We start from the raw sequence: 22,306 nt of genomic DNA on the forward strand, positions 1-22,306 counted from the left end.
GCCCAGGATACCCACGCGTGCGTCGAGGAAGATATTGGAACAAGGAGTAAGAGTTGTTTTGTGAAACCAGGCATGGATCTGGTTTACTGACCTTGCTGGTCCTCAACGGATGAGTCCATGGCTCTTTTATATGGATCTGTTGGTTGATCTTGCTGATCTTCAACGAGAGTCCATCTTGATAAGTGATTATATTGCCGAGTATTATGGGCTACGAACTATGGAAACGGCCTCTGTGTGGACAGGTGGTGAGTGTTCTAGTTGCCAATGATGCCATAGATACTCTGATGAAGGAATGATGGGAAATTATGAATCAACTGGATAAATTGGGAGATTGTGATCAGTGGTACTATGGTTTCATTAAAGGATTGTTTTAAAGTTAGCTGATGCTAAGAAAAAGGCAATTTTCATATTGGGTGTGTAAGTGGTGTGGCTAGTTTTATGTTTGCATGAAATTCCGGCTAGGGGGCCTTGGAACTCTTTTCCTTGGTACCCGGGACAAAACCTAACCAAATTCCAAATTGGATCCCATCACTACAGTGGTTGGGCGGTTGGCTAACCCATGGGATCGGATGGGGTTAGGCTGGACTGATGGATCCATAAATCGAGACTCAACTTTGTTTTTACGATAGATAAAGTAAATCCCGGATAGAAATTGTTCTATGGATAGGAATCAACGGCTGTGCCTCTTGATGGGGAAAAAAGCGTTGATCCCAATGATCCAAGTGCAAGTTTCTACCTTGATTTGACCAAGTACCGTTAAAGGTACAGTCAGATCAGTTGATCCGTAATGATCTTGACTACGTTAGAGTAAAGAGTTATCCTGGTGGAATCGCCCATGCTTTCCGAGTAAAGGAAGTTTTTCCAGTTTCGGTTTTGGACAAACCGACGGATTAGTCTCTTGTCCGGATATCCGTGGGCGAGGCCCCGAGTGTGAGACCCCTACCCACGCATGATGTGCTACTTCCGCTGCTAGTACCCGAATCCGTTGATCGGTGGGGAACAGGGATCTCACATATGTGAATGTGAATGTGGATGTGTGAATGGGGATATGGATGTAGATATGGAATGTGGATGTGGATATATGTGAATGTGAATGAGGATGTGGAATGTGGATATGGATATATGGATGTGAATGTGAATGTGAATGTGGATGTGTGAATGGGGACATGGATGTAGATATGGAATGTGGATGTGGATGTATGTGAATGTGAATGAGGATGTGGAATGTGGATATGGATGTATGAATGTGAATGTGAATGTGGATGTGGATGTATCAATGTGGATATGGATGTATGAATGTGGGATGTGGGTATGGATGTATAGATGTGAATGTGAATGTGGATGTATGAATGTAGATGTGGACGTGGATGTATGAATGTGGATGTGGATGTGGATGTATGAATGTGGATGTGAAAATGGATGTATGGATGTAGATGTGAATGTGGATGTACGAATGTGGATGTGTGTGTGGAATAATGAATGCAAATATGAATGTGAATGGATATGAAGTCGATATGAGCGAATGGATGAGATGAGATGTCATGTGAATCAGAATGTGAATGAATAATATAAGATCTAAATGAATGAGATATAATGAGAAATGGATGTGTTGAGACGTAATGTAAATTAAGAAAGATAGGAATGGATGTCATTTGAAGTGAATGAATCTGATGTGATGGGATGGAAAATGATGTATCTGGTCAAGAATGGATACGCATATGAATTGGAATTGGATTAAGTAATATGGATTGATGTGGAATAATGTGGAAAGACAAGAGTTCAATATAGAAACTGTATTTGTGACCTATTTGTAAATGACTGTTTTATGTCAAGAATGCTGGGGAAGCATTTTGACCATCTTGTGATTAAGGTCGTGGAGACCTAACTGATAAAGTTGCAACTACTGAGATGGAGAGTCAATGGAGGACGTCTCGCATAGCAAGGTCGGCCGAGGTCTTGACCAGCCTCGGTTCGATTTAAATGGTGAGCTTTCGGTACGGTGGATGAGGGACCAAGGAAGCGGCCTATGAGTGAAGCGCTAGGTGACCTGCGAAGGATCCTAGAGGGTGCTCACCATACAGTGCTCGGGCTCTGGGTCGCCGAAGATACCCACACGTGCATCATGGAAGATATTGGAAGTTAGAGTAAAATTTTATCCTCGAGGAATCGCATGTGCTTTCCGGGCAAGAGAAGTTTTTTCGAGTTCGTTTTGGAAGAACCGAGGAATTAGTCACCTGTCCAGATATCCGTGGGGGCGAGGCCCCGAGTGTAGGACCCTGCCCCGCGCTAGGTGTACTACTTCTGCTGCTAGCACCCAGAATCCGTTGCGCGGTGGGGACGGGGAGCTTACATCCTTCCATGCCACGATTGTGGAGGAATGAGGAGGATGACTGAATAGTCACTAATGTGCCTCAGGGAAAAGGAAGGAAACGAAGACTTGTTGAAGCATTAAGACACAAGGTGAATACATTCTACATTCTAAATAGTCCCATCATTGAGAAGTGGATTGGGAGATATAAGGATGTAATCAATAGACAAAAGGATGAGAGAAGAGCTTTCAGAAGAGCAAATAAATGCTTGCCATTCCTACCCAGCTTGGAACCTCTACCAAATGTGATCAATATAGAACGGCTTTGTATGGAAATATCAATGCCATCGCAAAATGGAGAGATGATCACAAGAGAAGAGCATGAGTATGCAAGAGGATGTGACCCTCAAGTAAGTACATTCTTCATCTTTGTCTCATGTATATACCTTGTTTAATGGCACTATAGTAAATGTTATGCTTTTGTTTAATGTTAGTAAAAACTATATAATGTAATATGGTCAGAGGGAAGGCACTTTCACACGGAGCATGCGGATTCTAAAAGAAACACATTTGGTTGTGGTGTGATAACAACTTTTGAGCAACAAAGTCGAGCTAGTAGACATGATACCAATGTCATAGAGGAAAATCTTGAGTATTGTGCAACTATTCAAGATATTCATGAGGTTGTATTTAGAGCATTTAGTCTATTCATCTTTGATGCAAATGGTTCAAGGTGACATATAGAGGTTCTCAAGAAACCATGAAGAAAACATCCAAATGGGTTTTTTCAAATTGGTTCCACCAAGTTTTGGAATGATGAAAAAGATAGTTTCATACTACCTCAACACTATCAATAGGTTAGTAACTCAACCAATCCCAAATCAAATCTTGATTTAGTATAACAAAAGTGTAACCGCTTTGCTTTGTGATATTAGGTTGTGTTTCACGCGCCGATCAAATTGATCCAAAGTGGTGGTATGTTATACAAGTTTCCTGTATTCTAGTAATCTAAATGTGGCGATCATATAGCCTATTACCCACTAGGAAATGTATCAACAACAATAACGTCACCAACCCATGTGAATGGCATAGGTAAGGCGTTTATCACCCAGGCACATCGTCAATTTCCATAGCACTAGTTGATCTTGGTATCTTAATAATGTATGTACTTTTTCAGAGCATATACCATGGCTAACCCCTTTGTTTCAGTGGTGGTTATGTAGTTACAATAAGAATCATGGAGTTGACGGCTTTAAAATTTCATTGAGGGGATTCCATTTTGTTCTCTTTTAGTTGTGTTAACATGCATCCAATAGAAAATATTAAAGCATTGATATGTATGTAAAAAATTAGATCCCAATTGGGGGATCTTAAGATGGGTGCACTTGTGTTTAATGGCTTCTTTGGTTTTTAATATGCCCACTAGCATTCATTTGTCCATTCAAAGATAATCAATAGCTTATACATGAGGGTTTGGCACATGTACATCATACAAGAAGATAAATCTTCTATAATACCCTACATGTCCCATAAATATCTGCACCCCCTTATAATTGATGGGTGTTGGCAACTCTAAGATCATGCAAAACTTGTTCTCATATATGGAGATGCCATTGCGAGACAATGTGTCAGGGATATAGGATGACATCATGTTTAACCTAGAATTGACATTTGACTAGGTTCAATGAGATATGCTTGCATTCCTCAAAGATAAGATAGATGCTTCTTTAACTTTGTGTTTACACATCGGCCATCAATGAATATCTCCATGATATTCTAAAGATATCCTTAAAGGCTATACACATTAAGCATTGAAAGGTGATGGGGGCATTGGTCAAGTTGAATGGCATGAGTTGATATGCATAGGTTTCCCATTCTATAGAAAATGTTGTCTTATATTTGATCATTGGGTTGATCAAATAGCTAGGTTTTCCATGATATTCTAAAGATATCCTTAAAGGCTATACACATTAAGCATTGAAAGGTGATGGGGGCATTGGTCAAGTTGAATGGCATGAGTTGATATGCATAGGTTTCCCATTCTATAGAAAATGTTGTCTTATATTTGATCATTGGGTTGATCATCAGCTAGCGAAGACTTCCAAGAAGCTATAAGCTTCTACTTTGGGGTGACTTTTTCCAATGTAGTCAATGTAAGAAGGTAAGTAGCATTAACCTTTTGAGGTTAACACACACTCTAATATTTTTGTTTTTTTTAAATGATCACTATCAATATCACCCACTCGCGGTGTGCTTGATCTCATACATAAATGTTGCATTAATGAGCTTGTCTAATGAGAGCTTGTCTAGCTCTTCTTTGATAATTTATCCATACTTGGGATTCATGTGATAGAATCTTTGTTTGGATGGTTTTAGGCCTTCATAAAGAGGGATGGTGTGTTTCACCACTTTTTTTGGGCTTCTTGAAACTTCAAGCAAGGCTATGAATTGTCCTTCCTGCTCAAGTGTGAGATCCTTCAGTCCTTTGGCATTAAACGTTAGCTTAGATCTTTGCATGGGCTAGTAAGATTTAATTCCTTAACCTTAGCAAGGCCATCATATGAAGCATTTGGCTCTCCACCCATGCTTCTTTATGCTTTCTCATGTGTATCACTATGTCCCCAGTATTGTAGGACGTAAAGTACCATGCACTTGCCTCAGATATTACTCTTGAGGCTCAGAAAGCTCTTTGCATTTTTCTTCCTTCTTTGCCTCATCCTTGACTTTATTGAGCTTTCACCTTTTGTGAAAAAGAAAATCTTGGCTTGCTTGGGGCTCGAGTCATCACTTTTATAAACCATTAGCTTGGTCTGAATTACCTTGTTCAAGTTAGCTTACAAATTTTGGGTGTAGGTTTCATTTGAATCTATAGCCTCTACATAGCAAAGCGAGTGAAGATTTGTCTCCATGGCGATAAGATACTTCTTAGGCTTTCTATGTGATTTTCTCTTTCTTTGCCCAGTGTGACTATGGACAATACAAAAGTTGATCCTTCTACAAAGGATTCCTCACTAGATGCATTACTAGCTACTCTTTTCTTGAAGTTGTTATTAGCTCCCAAAAAGTATATTGGAATAATAAGCATGAACATGGAGGTTATTTTTGTCTCATTCAATCGTGCATGTGGGTAAGGTAGCAAAGTGCCTTAGGATTAGGTCAGGCAAGTGAAACCATGTTAACTTATAGAGTGATTATCATTCCTACCTTCCTAATGCCTCATTCAATCGTGCATGTGGGTAAGGCAGCAAAGTGCCTTACAAGTAGGTCAGGCAAGTGAAACCATGTTAACTTATAGAGTGATTATCATACCTACCTTTCTAATGGTGATCATTTCCTCACATCACCCAAGCCAATGGTGAGGCTGTGCCAAAGTGGAAAGGTGTGGATGGTCCAAAATATGTCATGAATTTGGAATTCAAGCTTAAGTAGTATGATTTGAGATCGATCCACAGCTAGATGATGCAAGGTAAAGTGGTAAGAAGCTTTGGGTAACCATAGTGTTATAGGCATTGTGTCGAGGCAACATGAAGGTGATAGGTGAGGTAGAGGTTCTTCATGATGCAAGGCCTTTGTGGATTATGGAAATGGTTTGGACCCTTTAAAGTTAGATACTTCATAGAAGTAGCACCTTGTGATTCGGTAAAATAGAGGTCCAAACCACTATGGAATATTGGAAAAGCAGTTTGCACCCTAAGATTAGTGGAATAAGGGCCAATACCACCATGAAATTCTCTACATGGGTCGGATGTAAGTTTATGGTATCTTGGTGAAACTAGAGAGTGTGCCTAGGAGAATGTCTAGATCTCATAGTGGGATGATGAATGAGGCTTCTTTGTGGCAAGTTCAAAGGCAAGGTCATGTTAGTGCTAAATTTGTGGCAAGTTCAAAGGCAAGGTCATGTTAGTGCTAAATTTGAGTTGAAGTAGAGGTTGCATGCATTGAAGCTTATTGTATGGACATGCAAGGTCAGGGGTTTACTAGGCAATGTGTCATACCATCCTGCGCAAATCATTGTCCCCCCATGAAGATGTACCTAGATCATTACATGTGATGATAGGTTTAGGTGTATGCAGCAGGCATGCCATGAGATAGTTGTGAAAGAATGTTGATGCTCATATTGAAATATACAGGTGACATACATGAGAAATACATCGATAATGGGTACTGTGGGGCTATGTGTGTGCACTCCTTGAACACAAAGAGTTCTCCAACTCAATTTCTTTCTTTGACTCTTTTTTTGACTTTCTTTGACATTTACTCTCAACATACCTTTTATAGGGGAGGAAAGATAATTAGATTGTTGATGTAGGCAACTGGCTTAGCCTATAGATCAATAGTGGAGCTAGGTGGAATGGGGGATTTGGCGTTGTCAAGCACTCAGGATAGAGGTGATGTGGTTTTATCAAAGATGAGGTTACAAAAGATTCTTGCTCTGCTAATTTTAGGAAGGTCCAAGTGATGGATCATACCACGAACCTAAGATTGCACCCTTACCATAGTCCCCCTATCTAGAAATGTACCTAGAGGCTTATCCATGATAAGGCCTAATTTAGGTTCCAAAAAGAGTTGTTCCTATGTATCTATTATATGCAAAACTTGTGTATATATGGCAACTTTTAATTCTGCTAAGTTCTTCTAAATGGTTTTTTGCATAAAATTATGTGCATTACCCTTTGACGCGGTATCTACTTCATTTTTAAAATGACCTGCAATTTTTGTTCAATATTTAACTATGTTGTAGAGATTTATCTATTAGCAAAAAGTGGGGCCTTCAATAAGATTAAAGGCAAGCTGCTCTTTGCTTATCCATTGGTTCTTGGGAACCTCCTCAAACAAAGATGAGGATAATAAGCTAGAAGAAAATTTGGCAACATTGCGGTGTGGTCGGGGACCGTAGTGTAGTAGAGGTTATTAAAGTTTTTCATTCAGAGCTCCATAGTTATGGTGGTGAGGGGTGTTGGACCATAAACACATGGGAAATTGTAGGCATTCCCTTTTCCTTCCATGCACATGAACTTGTTCTAAGACCACCTTGTTTTGATTGGCATCATTTATAGTTAGATTCAATGCACACTTCTCTTGGTGATCATTAAGGAGATAAGTCATGTGCCACTCAGGTTAGACTCCTATATGTGACATGTGTTTGGGTAGTGTGACATGAAAAATTGATATCTTTCATTTTCAATTTTGTACATATTTTGATGGTTTCTCAATGGTAATAAGGTGGAAGCTTGTCCAAGAAGACTGCGGCGCCCACAATGGAATAACGGCGTGGTGATGCGGAGGCTTGGTGGCTACCCTGATAACAGCATTCTATCTTCAAATATAATGGTTGTACTTGAATTAGGGTGCACACATTGTAAATGCCACAAGTATGCTTGATAAATACTTTGGTATGGTAGATCGGCTAGTGATGTGGAAAATAAAGTGGGCCTTCATGCTCACATGGATTTTAATTGTATTATTAATATAGTATTCACCATAAGGCTACAAGTTGGGGAGTGTGGAAGGCATGTGGAGGAGTGTGTGTAGGTACATAATTGGGAAAGATTCTTCTAGAATTCCTACATGGAAGAGGATAATTCCTACATGGAAGAGGATAATTCCGCCATCTAAAAGTGGGATCTCCACCTACATGCCACTTAGACTTGGCTATTATCTCATCACACTTTCAAAGTCAAAAAGTCTTCAATTTAATAATCAATAGAGGACTTAGCCTAAGAGGACAATTGATGGTGACATCTACCCTTATGTCACTAAAGGGTTGAAGATTTTTATGTTGTAATTTGTAACAATGGAAGAGAGGGTGATTCTCCACCTATAAAAGCAACCCTCCTCTCCCTTTCAAATCAATGAATGAAGCCTCCTCAATTGAGCATTTTGTGTCATTGCCATCCTCTTATCTTCAAACCCTTATTCGAACACTCTCTTTACATGTGAATGCCTCATTTAGCATTAGCTTCTCATCATGCTTAACCCAATTTTGGACCTCTTTGATGATTCATGATAAGTGGGATAAGGAGTTATTATCTTGGTGGGCATGTGTCTTCTCAAGGTAGCCCTTGCCTTATTGCCGCCCTACTTTGGAGGTACTAATGGTTTTAGCGGTAATGAGCATGTGGAAAGACTTTGGGGACCATAGGTAAATCTTTACGATTGTCCACTCAGCAATGTTAACCCTTACCCTCTAGCTTGAATCATGAAAGGAGATGAAAGGCAAGAGGCTATGTGAAAATTGAGGTTTCATGAAAAGAGAGGGAAGTGCAGTTTTTGTGGTCTAATACCCAAATTTCAATCGGTAATTACTTATCACTCGGGTATTGGTTTCTAAAATTGATCATATGGATAGGAAGCTCTTTATATGCTCTCTCCACTCATGTAACTAATTTCTTAATCCTTTACTTCCTTTATGACCTTACCAACATTACCCGTATGTTTCCGTTCACATAATTCTGAGTTGGAAGATTTTCTTCCAAACAAAGAATTGCCCTCTTGTTTGGAGCTGCAAGACTAGCATAAATTCTTACTTCTTTGGAGCCTTTCATCTTTCCTTCCAGGAATTATGATCTCATCTTTGATGTGTTTATCTTTATCTTAACCTAGGGAGAGAAAGGGAGGTGAGGAGGCTGTTAGGTTTCATATAAGTGTGTTTTGATTCTAAGAAGTGACCGAAGTCAAAACCCCAACTTTGTGTCACATCTTTTGGTAGAATTGATGGACCAGTTTTACTTAGAATTGTTTTTTTTAACCTCAAGGTCCCGCATGATTAAAGAAAAGTTATTTTGAAATAAGTAAATTTTCCTTGTTGTTGCTACTCATCTTTTGGTGCAAGATGTTCAACATTCTGGTGTTCCAAGGATCGGACAGAGAAGACCTGCGGAGTTATCTCCGAGAGTTTAACTAAGCATGTCGCTTGACGGGTTGGTCTATGAAGGAGAGGGCAGAAATACTTCCAGATTTCTTAGAGGATGTGGCCTTAACTTGGCATGAGGCTTTACCAGAGGAGTCCAAGAATGATTGGGAAAGGTTAACCAATGCAATGAAGGAGAGATTTGGGACCGTGGAGTCACCAAATGCTTTACTATTGCAATTGGATCAGATTTTCTAAAAGGAAGGAGAGTCAGTTTCTGCCTTTTAAGTAAGGTATGAAGCCTTGTTCATCAAATATCAACAAGCTGCTTTACATGTTGTTGCTTCTTCTTTTTCACCTTCTATGGGAGATTCAAAGAGTTCTTTAGCAATGGAGCACTTTAAGATGAGCAAGTTTCTCATGGCTTTGAATCCCCACTTGCATGGAAAAGTTCTTAGCAAAGATCCCACTAATTTTAAAGAGGCTCTTTGTATTTCTTTGAAGAAGGAGGCCACTCTTCATATTGAGTCCACATTCCAATCTTCTCCGAGTGTGCCGACCCCACCACGAGTAGAGATAGCCTCAACATCTCAGGTACAAGCTCCATCCTTGGATCATAACATTGCATAACTTGTGGCAGAATTTGCTGATTTGAAGTTACACTTAGTCAACACAAGGCCACCTAGGGTTCCACGAGTTGACAACGATAAACCTAGGGATAGAAGTAGTGTCACATGCTATGAATGTCAAGAGAAGGGGCACTATCGCACTGAGTGTCCAAAATTGAGGAAAATAGAGGATAAAAGTTTAGCACTTTTAAAGGAAACATGCTCAGAAGAAGAAGAGGAAACATTGATGCCATTTATGGCAAAAAGGGGTCGTAAAACTAGGAGCTAAGAAGAAGAAGAACAAGAAGATAAATCTGAAGAAGAGGAGAAAAATAAGAAGAAGAAGAAGTCGTCTAGGAGAAAAATTGGATAATCTGACTTTCCTCTTGGACAAGGATTTCTTAGTTATGACCTCTTAATAGATCTTAGGGAGAAAATGGCACAAATCACATTTGGGTAGCATTTGGCACTCTCTCCAAAGCTCAGAAAGGAATGGGGTAAGCTGGCTTAGCACAAGGGAATCTAAGAAAAAGAAGAAGAGGGATAATGGGACTCCTGTGGCTCTCAAAAGGTGGATATTGATGTAGGAGATGATGTGCCTATGATTGATGTTATCATTGAGGGACAAACAATTTCTAATGCATACATTGATGGAGGTGCGTCAATCAATGTCATGAGTGAAAAAACAATGAAAGATGCCAATTTAAAGTTGTCTTCTACTAACTCTCCCTATTGCATCAAACTTGCTGATAATACTAGGGTGAAAACCTTAGGAATTGTCAGGAATTTGGGAGTGGATGTATGTGGTATTTCTGTGCCTACAACTTTCCAGGTCATTTCTACAAAGCCTGATGCTAGGGCTTACCCATTGATATTGGGTAGGCCATGGCTTCGCCAAGTGAAGGCAATTCAAAAGTGGGAGACATGTGATCTTATTCTACAAGGTGAGAATAAGAAGGTCCACCTACAACATCAAGAGTCATCTCGCAAGAAAGTGGTAAGAGGTGAACCTTCAACTTCCGAAAGTTAAGAGTCAGAGTCATCCAATGAAGAGGAGACAAGTGGTAGCTCCGAGGATTCCATCTCAGAAAGGGAGGTGGAGGGAGTTGCATTTGGTCTTTCCCTGGGATCGAGGGGATGCTAAAGACAATGAAGCCTTGGAAGGGGAAGCTTCTTCAACAATGTTCAAGAAAGGAGATGTGGACCTCACTAGTCTTCACAAATAGAATGAACTTCTTGATGAGTCCATAGCAGGTACTGAAAGGGAGAATTACTTAAAAATGTTGATGGATTTCCTAACCTTTTTACAAATAGCTACTCACAAGTACGCCAAGTTACCCTAGTAGAGCACAAGACTGATCTCAAGCTCCAAAGTAAGCCAGTGGTAGAGGAGCTAAGGCATTTGGGAGTAGTGCAAGCGGAGGTGCTTAAGAATGAGGTAACTAATTTGCTTGAAGCTGGATTTATTTTTCCAGTAGAGAATTCAGAGTGGATTTCCCCAGTTGTAGTCACTCCCAAAAAGGGTGGAAAATGGCGTGTGTGTGTGTGGACTTTCGCCCTCTGAATGCATGCACAAAGAGGGATTATTATCCTCTACCCTTTCAGGATATGAGATTTTGGATCAAGTTGCATGTCATGAGTTGTATTCAATGTGTGATGGATACTCTGGATACTTTCAAATCCGGATTTGTGAAGTAGATCAAAGGAAAACCTCATTTATCACCCCTTGGGGAGTGTATGCCTATAGGGTGATGGCATTTGGCTTGACCAATGCACCAGCAACTTTTCAATGCTTCATGAGCTGGGTATTTGAACCTTACTTGGGAAAGTTTATAAGGGTCTCTTTGGATGATTTTTGCATTTATTCAAGCCGCATGGATCACTTGAAGAAGTTAAGGTGGCCTTGCAAAGTATTGATGATGCAAAAGGGTGTCTTAATCCTAGAAAATATCGCTTGGCACGAAGGAAGGTGGCTCTCTTGAGACATGTTATCTCAAAAGAAGGCATAGAGATGGATTCTGAGAAGGTGCAAGAAATTGTGGCCCTCCCATCACCTACCAATGTAAGGGAGGTAAGGAGGATTTTGGGTAAAACAAAGTATTACCAACGCTTTGTTGACATGTTCTCTGAGAAGATGTATCCTATAAATCTGTTTTGACAAAGAAAAATGTTTCTTTCTAATGGGGGCTAAATCAAATTCAATCTTTTTGCTTGCTCAAGGAATGCATGAGTCAAAGTCCAATTGTGCAGCCTCCTAGGTGGGGGGAGGACTTTTATGTGAACCCAAGTGTCTCATCACATTCAGTGGGTGCTATACTCTTGCAAAAGGGAGAGCAAGGGCATATGCAACTAGTGTATTATGCAAGCCGACAACTCACTGATGCCGAGGAGAGGTATGGTGAAATGGAGAAAGGTGGTTTGTCTCTTGTTTTTGCAGTAAAGAAGTTCAGGTCATACTTGTTACCTCGCCCTTTTTTCTTCCTCACATCTCAACCTTCTTTACAATTCTTGGTTCGCAAACCCAATCGTGCAGGAGGGAAGTTTGCAAAATGGATTTATGAGCTTCAAGAATTCTCTTTCACTTTTATTACAGAAAACACCACTAGGGCCTCTCTTGCATATTTGCTTATAAGGAAGGAAGAGGAAGAAGGAACAGGAACAAAGGAAGAAGTATATGAAGATTTGGAGACACCACCAACTACTTTCACTATGCATTTTGATGGAGCCTTTAGCCCTTCCAGGCAATGTGGGGCTGGGGGGATAGTTTTATTTGATCCACAAGGAAAAGAGGTATGGGCCAAGGGTAGGGAGGGAATTTCCAAAGGCTATATCAAAAAACGTGGCTGAGTACAATGCATTAATTTGGGGATTAGAAGATTGCATAAAAGATGGAATTAAAGAGGTAGAGGCTAAAGGGAATTCGCAATTGGTCATCCGACAAATGAAAGGAGAATATAAGGCAAGGAGTCCTAATCTCCAAGAATTGTATAAAAGGGAAATGGAGTTAAAAGAAGCTTTTGAGTTTTGTAAATTTGTGCATGTTAACAGGAAGGATAATCAAAAGGTTGATGAATTGGCTACTAAAACTTTGGCTTCTTTCTAGCTATTCTTGCATATGTAAGATTCCTCCCTCCAGCTTTTGAGGTGTACAGGTGTAAGAACCTCCCCTTTTGATCTTGTAATTATTCCCCTCTTTGAAATAAAAGAAAGATTCTGTTTTACCCTGTTTTAGCCTAGAGAGAGAAAATGTCTAGAGAGAGGTAATCCAAAATTGAGATATTTTTGGATATAAAAATCCTCCTAGTGTCTGAAATAGTTTCCCCTGAAACAAAAATTCAAAAAGAACTTTCCAATGTGCATTTGGAATTAATTGAAAAGAAGTATAAAGGACCTTGGCCTAAGGGTCTAGATTTTGAGAAATTTTTGGATTATGGTCCAGTTAAGGTTCCTATGGGCCAATAGGATCAATCCAAGTGTGGGGAGGAGATAAATCCAATTTATAAAAGAAAACCCCCGAAAATGAGTAAATGCTCACATAAGATGAAGACTTGACTAAGGACAAGGTTTATTAGAAAAAAAAACTATGAGTATTACTAAAAAATGAGATATTTTGGGTATAATGATTCAATTTTGACACCTTGGTAAGGAGAAGGGAGCTCTTCAAGGAGGCGCCTATCTCACTTGTGTGGTGGAGTTTTAAACTAAAAAATATTGTGATATTTTTATCTCTCCTCTCTCCTAGATCAAACCAAATCAAAATGGAGCCAAACTAGGTCCAAATCTTGTCCAAATTCAGCCAAACTGAACCTGGAAAATTCTAGAAACTAGTTGGACTTGGTTAGAGGCCTCTCTCACCTATAAATAGATCCTTAGTCCTTTGTAAAAAAATATGAGAACTATACCATGCCAGTATTATACTGAAATAATGATATTTTCTATTATCCTCTAAAAATCCTCTACAAATTGAAGAGATTGGAGCTTCTCTCTCTCTTCAATCTTCCTTGGTGACTCCAACAACATACCAAACCAAGTGATTGGTTGGGGGCCCCTACCGTGATCAAAGAATCAAGTAATTTAGGAGGTAAAGTGTGGATTATTGTCTTCTTTTTCTTAAATCTCCAAATGTTTCTCTTCTCTCAACCCCTCTCAAGCTTGAGAAGCATTAATTTGAATGGCTTTTGAATACTATTGAAGTTCTTTAATGTATTGTAATGAAGAAATACATAAATTTTCATTTATGCTTAATTTGTAATGGTTTCTAAGCATTTCTCTCTCTCCCCCAAAGAATGGTCATTCCTATGACCTATTCTCAATTCAAATGAAGCTTCTCATGAAGCATTTCTCTAATCTAAAAGTAATTTCTATGCTTGTCTAATTGGAGGCCAAAATAATGGCTTTTAATACTTTTATGCTATTTAATTTATGGTAAAATTAAGAATCAATCCATAATTGGATAATGATCCAATTAGTGGTTATTCTAGTCACATGAATAATACTAAACTTTATTCTTTCAAATTTATTGAGAATTATATAATAGCAGCAGCGGAGCTATGGTAAAATTTTTAAAAAATAAACACATAAATCATTTTCATTTATATTATGAAAAGAGGACTTCCTACCATATTCTAGGATTAATCATCCTAGATTAATTGAATGATTCTCATTATAATCATGGAAAATTTGATTTTTATGTTTATGCATAAATAGTAATTAGCAAAAGATGAATTTTTAGTAATTCATTTTTAATGTTAAAAGAGGAATTCCTATGATATTTGGAAATTCCATCATTGAGATGGGAAAAGAGAAATTCCTAGCATATTGGAATTAATGAGTATTTTAATTAAATTCAAAGATAAAATTTAGATAAAATTATTTTATCTATGAGAAATATTTAAATGTTAAAAGAGGAATTCCTATGACATTTAAAATTCCATCATTTAGATGGAAAAAGAGAAATTCCTACCATATTGAATTAATGGGTATTTTATTTTAGATGAAATTATTTTATAAAAAATATTTGATGATAAAAGAGGAATACCCATGACATTGGAATGCAATTAATTAAATGCAAAATGACGAATTCCCATGGTATTTGAGATCCAAGAAATTGAATGGGAAGAAGAGGAAATTTTAGTATAATTTAATTTTTTTTATTACTTATCAAAAGTGAAAATATGGGTAGAATTGATTTCTGTAAATCCCATGAATTCTTCTATTCCAAAAGAGGAATATTGAATATAATTCATTTGAGAAATTGAGAATGAATATGGAACTAATCGTCGAGAAAAAGAACCTTTAATTAGGCCAAGCAATTGGCAGAAATTTAGAAAAAGTCTCATTATCGAGATCAACCTAGGAAAAGCTATTAAATGGGAATAGCATGTCATAGGATGTGATAAGATGAAAATAGGATATGATAAGATGTGATGTAATGAGAATGGATGTGGATGTGTATGTATCGGGATGTGGATGTGTATGTGGAAGAATGAATGTGGATGTGTATGTGGAAGTATGAATGTGGATGTGTATGTGGAAGAATGGATGTGGATGTGTATGTATGGATGTGGATGTGTATGTGGAAGTATGGATGTGTATGTGGAAGAATGGATGTGGATGTGTATGTATGGATGTGGATGTGTATGTGGAAGAATGGATGTGGATGTGTATGTATGGATGTGGATGTGTATATGGAAGTATGAATGTGGATGTGTATGTGGAAGTATGAATGGAGATGTGTATGCAAAAGTATGAATGTGGATGTGTATGTGGATGCGTATGTATGGATGTGAATGTGTATGTGGAAGTTTGAATGATGTGGATGTGTATGTGGAAGAATGAATGTGGATGTGTATGTGGAAGAATAAATGTGGATGTGTATGTGGAAGAATGGATGTGGATGTGGATGTGTATGTATGGATGCGGATGTGTATGTGGAAGAATGGATATGGATTTATATGCAGAAGTATGAATGTGGATGTGTATGTGGAAGAATGGATATGGATGTGTATGTGGAAGAATGAATGTGGATGTGTATGTGGAAGTATGAATGTGGATATGTATGTGGAAGAATGGATGTGGATGTGTATATATGGATGTGGATGTGTATGTGGAAGAATGGATATGGATGTGTATGTAAAAGAATGGATGTGGATGTGTATGTGGAAGAATGGATATGGATGTGTATGTGAAAGAATGGATGTGGATGTGTATGTGAAAGGATGTGATATCAATGTGAGTGAATGAATGAGATGTGATGTGATAATCGGGATGTGAATGAATGAGATGTGATGTCATGCGAATCGGATGTAAATGTATGATATGGGATATGAATGGATGAGATGTGATGTGATGTGAATCGGGATAAGAATGAATGAGATGAGATGTGAAATGAATGAGATGAGATGCGATGTAAATTGAGACAGATGTGAAATGAATGAGGTGTGATGGGATGTGAATATGGGTTGATAATGCGAGTGGATGAGATGTGATGAGATTAAATGAGGAAAGATGTGATGAGATGGAAAATGATGTGGTTGGATGAGAATGGGTATACATATGAATTGGATATGGATTAAGTAATGTGGATGGATGTGAAACAATGTGAAAGACGAGAGTTCATTATAGGAACTCTATTTATGAATGGATGAGATGTGATGTGATGTGAATCGGGATAAGAATGAATGAGATGAGATGTGAAATGAATGAGATGAGATGTGATGTAAATTGAGACAGATGTGAAATGAATGAGGTGTGATGGGATGTGAATATGGGTTGATAATGTGAGTGGATGAGATGTGATGAGAATAAATGAGGAAAGATGTGATGAGATGGAAAATGATGTGGTTGCATGAGAATGGGTATACGTATGAATTGGATATGGATTAAGTAATGTGGATGGATGTGAAACAATGTGAAAGACGAGAGTTCATTATAGGAACGGTATTTATGACCTGTTTTTAAATGATTGTTTTATGTCAAAAATGTTGGGGAAGCATTTTGACCGTCTTATGAATGAGGTCGTGTTGGTGACCTAACTGATAAAGTTACAATAGCTGACGGAGAGTCAATGGAGGACGTCTCGTGTAGCAAGGTCGGCCGAGGTCTTGACTAGCCTTGGTTCGATTTAAATGGTGAGCTTCCGGTACGGTGGATGAAGGACCAAGGAAGTCGCCTATGAGTGGAGGCACTAGGTCATCTGCGGCGAAGGATCCTAGAGGGTGCTGACCATACGGTGCTCGGGCGGCTCTCGGGGTCGCCGAAGATACCCACACGTGCGTCGGGGGAAGATATTGGAACAAGGAGTAAGAGTTGTTTTCTAAAATCGAGCATGGATCTGGTCTTGACCAGCCTTGGTTTGATTTAAATGGTGAGCTTCCGATACGGTGGATGAAGGACCAAGGAAGCACCCTATGAGTGGAAGCACTAGGTCATCTGCGAAGGATCCTAGAGGGTGCTGACCGTACGGTGCTCGGGCTCTGGGGGTCGCCGAAGATACCCACACGTGCATCGGGAGAAGATATTGGAACAAGGAGTAAGAGTTGTTTTTTGAAATCGGGCATGGATCTGGTTGATTGACCTTGTTGGTCCTCTCAACAGATGAGTCCATGGCTCTTTTATATGGAGCTGTTGGTTGATCTTGCTTATTGGAGATTCCATCCTGATTTTTATAAGTGATTATATTGTCGGGTACTATGAGCTAGGAACTATTGAAAAGGCCCCTCTGAGGGACAGGTGGTGGAGCGTTCTGGTTGCCAATGATGCCATAGGTACACCGATCAAGGAATGATTGGAAATTAGGATTCAACCGGATATTTTGGTGGAGGATTATGATCAGTGACACTATGGTTTCATTAAATGATTGTTTTAAAGATAACTCAATCTGTGAAAAAGGCAATTTCATATTGGGTGTGTAAGTGGTGTGACTGGCATTAAATTGGCATGAATATCCGGCTAGGGGGCCTGGGAACTCTTTTCCCTGGTACTCGGGACAAAACCTAACCAAATTCCTAATTGGATCCCATTACTACAGTGGTGGGCGGTTGGCTAACCCATGGGATCTGTAAAATGAGACTCAATTCTGTTATAGTACGATAGATGAAGTAAATCCCGGATATAGTAATTGTTCTATGGAAAAAGAATCAACGGTTGTGCCTCTCGTCTCACGATGGGGGAAAAAGCGTTGGTTTCTATGATCCAAGTGTAAGTTTCTTCCTTGATCTGACCAAGAGACTCACAGGTTCGGTCGGATGATCAGTTTGGTCAGTAATGACCCTGACTACGTTAGAGTAAAAATATCCAGGAGGAATCGCCCGTGCTTTCTGGGCGAGGGAAGTTTTTCCGGGTTCGGTTTTTGAACAACCGAGGGATTAGTCTCTTGTCCCGATATCCGTGGGCGAGGCCCCAAGTGAGGGATCCTACCCCGCACAAAGAGTGCTACTTCCACTGCTAGCACCCCCGCACAAAGAGTGCTACTTCCACTGCTAGCACCCCCGAATCCATTGTGCAGAGGGGGTAGGGATCTTTCATTGCATTAATGGATACAGGTTGGCCTGAGCTCCAAGATGTTCAACACTATTTAGATATAGGATACTTCCCTCCTGAAGTGAATCCTCAATAGAAGCAAAGGCTTACAAGGAAAGCTCATCCTTATACAATTCTAGGGGATGTTCTTTACAAGCAAGGTAAGGATAACATTCTTAGGAGGGTAGTGAGCCTGGAAGAATCTAAAAGGATTATGGAATTACGTCATGAATGTTCAGGTCACTTTTCCTCAGCCAGCACAACTCGGAGGATCCTTAACACAGATTATTATTGGCTTCGACTCAGCAAAGATGTCTATGAGTGGTGCAAAAGCTGTGAAGTATGCCAGGCATATAGGCATAAGCAATTGGTTCCCGGACCCTTAAACCCTATCCCAGCATATGGTCCATTTGAAAGGTGGGGATTAGATTTTGTGGGCCCACTTCCTCATTCCTCACATGGGCCTCTAGCCTTGTCCCATTTTACATGTCATCATCCATGTGGCAACTCCTTTTCCACTCTTTTCATCAACACTCACACACCATACAATATTACATGTGGAATTCTTATATTTCCATAATATCTTGCACATCTATGTCCCAATGATTACATGCTATTTAGAGGGGTTCATAAAGATGCAACACAATGTCTACAATGTGGGGAGAGGTGCTATAGGGATGATTTGCAAAAGGAGATAAAGTTCCCTAAAAGGTTTTGACACACTTCCTTATCATTCCTCTTACATCCAGCACATGTTTAAATGTAAGGGGATTACAGAACTTATGACATGGCATGCTACTCATCACTTCACCAATGGCATTATGAGGATCGTAGATTCGCCAGCATGGAAACATGTGGAGCATCAATGGCGAGAGTTTGAAGATGAGATCGGTGCTTACGTGTTGGATTGGGAATGGATGGTGTTAATCAATTTTGCATCAAGTCGACAACATGGTATACTTGGCCTATTGTATTGGTGAATTACAACCTCCCTCCATGGGTGGAAATAAACAAAGGTCATATCATGCTTTCTCTCCTTGTACCAGGCAAGTATAAGGTGGCAAAAATGGATGTGTACCTTGAGCCTTTTATTGAGGAGACACTATGGCAAGGTATCAAAGTACATGATGTTTCAAGGTCAATAAATAGGCGTGAGGAAGAGGTGAAAGGAGTTTTGTTTTGGACGATGCATGACTATCCCGGGTTCTTGGAGTGCTTAGGTACCTACTTGAATCGGATAACTTTAAGCTTTAACATTTAAACTTTAATTTTATATCTCTATCTCAATCATCTCAATTTTAAAATAGGTTTGGCAACCTCCGGACATCTCTATATATATGTGATTACTATATATTGAGTTTTTTTTTTGTTTAACATTCATCATGTTTTCTTATATCTTAAATATAAGAAGGTTGAATAAATATTGAGTTCAGTTTTTTGTTTAACATTGATCACCTCGTCTTGTGTCTTAAATATAAAAATATTAAATCGGGAATAGGAGATAAATGTGTGTAAAATTTTCTTTTATTAATAACCAAACTTCAAGATTATTAGGGGGAGAACACTTTTTATACAACCGCCGTGAAAGTATTTTCAAATTTTCTTCCCAACGTAATACCATCTACCTTAAATTTTAAGTTTGATATTAGGCTATCTAATAGAAATTCCAAGGACTCGCACACATCCTTTAATGTCCATTTTGCATTTAGAGAGAGAAATATGTTGTCATCATCACTCAAGTTGATCTTTAAGTGATACTGCACCAATTTTTCCTCTAAATCCAATGGCATCTAAGTCCCTTCGCTCTTTTTCCATCGTTTAGACTCCAAGATGATGTACAAGTTTGTTGAGAGATGTTATATGCCATCACTACAGAATCAATACAAGCATTACATATTCCAAAATCACCCCTATGAAAGACTTTACTCATTTTCCATTCCTCTCTGATCGCATTATCCAAGTCACTCTCAAATATATGTCTAGACATCTATATTGCTTTTGTCCTCTACATGCTTGTTTCTCAAAAATATGTCACAAATATATGAAGAGATATAAACCATGAGAGCTTAATTATCTTAATAATCCTTCCTAATTTTATAGACTTCTGAATATCCAAGACAATATTTGATTTAAATGCTAATAGAGTGCCTTTGTCTTGAAAATTCCAATCTAAAGAATCTAGACTTGCACTAAAATAGAATGAGGGTATAGCAACAAAAATAGTAGTGCTTTTATAACTATAAGGGCAGGGAGAATTCGAGCTATTTTTACTCTTCTAAAAAAGTGTTATTTTCATTGGAACAGATTTATTGAGAGCAGCGAAATAGCATTGCTGAGTAGTAAAATTTCATTGTTTTAGCAGTGAACATAGTGCATAATAAAAAAAATAGGGGAAGACTAGGGAGTCTACACAGGTTTCCCCATTGTGCTCCAGCTCTTTAAAAAAAAATTAAAACGGAGTCAGAGTTTTTTGACATAAACATAAACATGAAAAATAAAAAGATTGAGAAGAATGTAAGTGAGCCCAAAGTTTATTATATTTCACAAATTGTCGGGCCTTTGCCCATATATACAAAATAATATCAAAGAGGCGGTGGAAAATCGAAATCCTCCCAACACCCAAGGGTTCAATAAAGAAAAAACATGATGTAAGCAATCAAAAGAAGAAGAGAGCTTACTGCTCCTATATGTGAAGATGAAAGAGAGGATTAGTGGAAGAGCTATAAAACAAAAGAGGTAACAACACAAGAATGCTCTAGCAGAAGAATGATTAAAGCTTAAACAAAAGAGGAAACATGTGATATTAGAACATTGCTGAGACCTTATACAATACTGTTTAAACAAGCTGGGTGGACAATGCCCATTTTGGATGATAACTTCTGAGGACTTTCCACACGCTCCTCCCCACTATTAAAGCTAAAGGCAACTTCTCTTTTAAAAGAGAGAAATAGTGAAAATATCGAGGGATCCCCCCTCTACTATACCCACCTACTCGTGCGGATAACCACTCCTAACTTGACTTAACTAGTACTCTAATTGGCCTAAAATAATGCCCCATATCTCTATGCATTAGCCTAAACCCTAAACCTAGCACCGAAGGGTGGAATAAACATGAAGTGTTGCATGGATAACATAGCTTACCACGATAATGTTAAGTGAAAGGAGAGGACAACAATGTAAGACCTACAAAACATAACATAAGAAAAATTATTAGTTACACATTTAAACTTCATGCATGCATAGCACTACACATTAGGCTTATGTAAAAGGCATATGTATAGGCTTATATGTATAAGGAATATATATATGCTTATTCTTAAGGCTTATGCATAAGCCTTAAGCCTCATGTCTAAGCCTTAAGCCTTAAGCATAGGCTTATGCATGAGCATTAAGCATAAGCTTAAGCCTTAAGCATAGGCTTATGCATGAGCATTAAGCATAAGCTTAAGCCTTATGCATAGGATGTAAAAGCTTATGTATATGCCTTAAGTATAGGCTTATGCATAAGTCTTATTTATAGGGCTTAATACTTTAGCATAGGCTTATGGATTGAAAAGATGCAAGGGAGAAGAGAGCTTGAGTTCTTGCAAGCACACACACACTCTCACAAAACCCTAGAAGAGAACACACAAGGTGAGAGGCTGAAAATCTTCTTCTTCTTCTTCACATAACACTCAACACTCCATATACAAAGATAAGAGTACACATTTATAGAAAGGTACTCAACCAAATACATACTAGGGTTCTCTATAGTGTCAACCCAACTAAATGAGCTGGCGCTATAACTATGCCAGTCTCTAGAATGGCTGTCACACAACCTGTCATCCCACTGGCCGCGTATCACCCATGATCTCACCAACCATGCCAGTGGTGTAAGTGTGAGGCCTATCCCCCAGGCGGGTCATGAGTGTCCACCGCCTCACTCTAGATGAGCTCGATATCTCAACACTCCCCTTCGAGCTCAACTCCATCTCATGTACACCAAGTGAAGCCCTGAATCTGCGGAGCTTCTCTATACCC

Source organism: Cibotium barometz, chromosome 20 (genome assembly GCF_041138505.1).
Source record: "Cibotium barometz isolate CiBa-2024 chromosome 20, ASM4113850v1, whole genome shotgun sequence".
Taxonomy (NCBI): domain Eukaryota; kingdom Viridiplantae; phylum Streptophyta; class Polypodiopsida; order Cyatheales; family Cibotiaceae; genus Cibotium; species Cibotium barometz.